The following is a 3332-nucleotide window of genomic DNA, read 5'->3' as shown; positions in this document are numbered from 1 at the left end:
AAAGGGGGCCAAGGAAAAGAACCGGACCGCGAGGCTCCGCGGGCGGCCGAATAGCCCCGGGCGGCGCGAGCGAGGGCTCGCCACCTGTCCGTCGCCGCCGCTCCCGCGCCGCAGCTCGATACCTCACAGCTCAGCCGCTCGGCTCCCAGCGCCCCGGCGGCTAGGCTCACCTCAGCAGGCTCGCAGGCCGCCCGCGCATGCGCTACTCCCCAGTGCTCGGGGGCTCGCGCTGCCCGGGCTCGCGCCACCCGAGCTCGCGCGCGAATCCACGCTCCGCTGCTGCGCGCCAGCGAAGGGAAATCCGCCGGAGACGATTGGACCGCCGGGTAGTGGCAGGACGGGCTCTTCTGCCTGCTCCGAGCACTCGGGTGAAGCAAGCGCAGAGGGCTCGGGGCCGGGCAGGTAGAAGGTCTCCCAGACCCCTCATCGGCTGCTTCTTCCAATGCCTCATGCCCGAGATGCCCACGGGCCTCCTAGTAGAATAGGGGAGATCCGGAAAAGGAGGGCACGACACTGTTTTCAAACCCATCCCGGTGTCACCCACAATGCTGTCACGGCCACATCATCCGAAAGGTCCCCGGAACGACCCTGAGCATCCCCAGGGCCTTCAGGGTGGCGTCACCCTGAGAGAACCAGATGGAATGCACTCGCGCCCCTCGCTCATGGGTTCCAAGGGTGCCCACTAGGCCGAGGCCGCTGACCCCTCCTGGGTTCTTGCTTCGCTGAGTTGGCCTGAGTAGTGAATGTTTGGGGCCTGAGCAATCACAGCAGCCTTCCTAGTAAGGAAGCACTTCCTCACTGGGCTCGGGGTTCCTACCCCAGGGCACCGCTTCTTCTGCTCCCGGGTCTCTGCCTCCCATGCGGTCCTGAGTTCTGGCTCCAACCTGAATCTTCCTCCTCTTTCTCCTCAAGAATCCATTCACTCTGGCACCTACGAATGTCACCTTGTAACCCCAAGTCAACCACTTATCAAAGACCAGGAACTGCAGGACTTCTTTCCATCTATATCTGCACCACAGGGTGTTCCCAGCTCTAATTCCAGCAAATCCATCCATCTCTGTCATCATCACTACCAAGTCAAAATCCTGGTGTCATCCCTCACTATCATTCTTGGATACCCCCACTTTTCAAAGCCCAGCTCAGCACCTCAGCTCGGGGAAGCCTACCCTGATCCTGCAGCCAACAAACTGAATCCTTTCCTCCTTTGTCTGAGATCCAGCTACCTTCCTTTGTGTCCTATTTCCCCCATAAGACTCAGCTCCCAAAAGACAAGCTCCAGGCTAAAGTCATCTTTCCGGCCCTCTCAGCACCCAGCCCAGCACCTGGTGCATAATTGTTTAGTGGGAAGCAAGAGTAATACAAGAATATCTTGGTAATCAGAAGATCTTGTTGATTCTTCCTTCAAAACATAGTTTGTGTTTAGTAACTCCTCCCAGGCTTGACTGTGCTCACCTGGATTATTGTCAACCCCTCCCACCTCCTAATCTATAGGCTCCTCCCCCCACCAATGAAAACTTCCCACTCCTGTCCAGAAAATGTCTGTTCTGTGAATGACTGAGTTTCTCAATAGCTAGAGATATGTATATAAATCCCCCCCCCACCTTAGGGGGCAGGGATGGAATGTCCAAAACATAACAAAAGAATTGTCCTTATTGTGTAGCTAACTATTCCAGGAAGATAGATCACTGCCTGCCCAATGGCCACAAGGGAATGTGTACTATGAAATGAAGACACATTCCCACAAATCTCCAGGAAGTTATTCGGCAAGTGGGGCCAAGCTCCATAGGCCTTTTGAACAACCTTAAAGCTCTTATTTCATTCTCTAGTTCCACTCTCTTGTCTGATGTGATAACAGTCACAGAACTTAAGTGCCAGTTTTCCCAAAGTTTTCTCTCTTGTTCCCTGTCTGAATGCATCTTAGATGATGGCTTCCCCAGATAAAAGTTCCACTTCGTGACTGTACACCTGAGCTCCAGAGTGTGAGGGCATTAATCCCAACCAGCAAAGAGAAAAGAAAGGGGGCCAAGGAAAAGAAGGCATCTGATAAGTCTTAGGCTCCTACACTAGCTGTTTTTACGAAATTTAGATTTTCTTGAGTTAAAACAAAAGGGTGTAGCACACATTGTGAAGAATTGGCCTTCAACAGGATTGTGCACCTGCTCTCCTATCCCCATAGCATCTGGTGTGAGCCTTTCCTTCCTCAGGCTCTCCATCCACTGGACAGCACACCACATACACACACACCCCTCCCAGTACATGAGCTGACTTCCAGCTTGCCTCTGAAAATCAGGACCCTCAGCACACTGACCTCCCTTCTTCTCCATCCACTCTTCCTTATGTTCTTGCCACCACCCAGGCTCACTGCCTGCTTCTACTCAGGATCCCCAGGAACCCACTGCACTATTGTTGGCCTCTGTCTCCCATATTTTCACCCTGTTCTGCTCCACAGTCTCCTTCTGAGACCTGCCCTGTTGGTACCCCATCCCCCTATTCCCTCTCTCTTCCTCCTCTCTCCATCTGACTTTGAAGGAGAATCATCCACTCCAGATCCTTTTATTCCAATGCAACTCATTTGATTCTTAGCTACCAAAGGTCTGGTTTCTAACCTCATCACCTCCTAGAAACTGCTCTCCCAGAATTCTCCATGGCCATCCCAATTTCTGTCTGTCATTCCCTGGCTCTAGCTGGGCCTTTCATACAGTATCCCTCAAGCTCAAGTCCTCTCCTCCCTTCAAATCCACAGATCCCCCTCACCCTCCAAGAGCTGCCTCAGGGCCACTTTCCCCAGGAAGGCTTTCCCAACTGCCCTCAGTTGAAAGGGATTTTTCTCTCCCATTAAGGCCTTTCTTGTAATACTTAACTCTCCCACTCTCCTCCAAGAGGTCAACTTGTACATTGACAAACATTTGTCTCCTTCAGTGGTAAGGATTGCTCTTCTTTTTTTTTTTTTTTTTTTTTTTTTTTTTTTTTTTTGGCCCACACAGAGACTAACATAGTGCCTGCCACCTAACAAAAATTTAACATACTTTTTTGGGTGAATGATCTGCCTGTATGTTTACTGAGACTGTAATGAATTAGATTGGAAAAGAGAACTGGGATATTTACCTGAGCAAGTCACAAATCTTTAAATTCAGAAACTTGAATTAATTAGAGTAAATTTCCTTGTTATAGGTACATCGGTTTTTAATTAAAACCGATGTACCTATAACAAGGACATTGAGACATCTTGAGTAGCTATATAAAAGACAAACATAGTGATGCAGCCTATCTAAGAAACAAAGAAGTCTGCAAATAGTGTGGCTTGTCACTATTAGCTTTGAGTTTAACTCATT

Source organism: Galeopterus variegatus, unplaced genomic scaffold, assembly GCF_000696425.1.
Source record: "Galeopterus variegatus unplaced genomic scaffold, G_variegatus-3.0.2 Scaffold3569, whole genome shotgun sequence".
In the NCBI taxonomy this organism is placed as follows: Eukaryota; Metazoa; Chordata; class Mammalia; order Dermoptera; family Cynocephalidae; genus Galeopterus; species Galeopterus variegatus.
The sequence above is the reverse complement of the archived record's forward strand: the minus strand, read 5'-3'. Positions refer to the sequence as shown.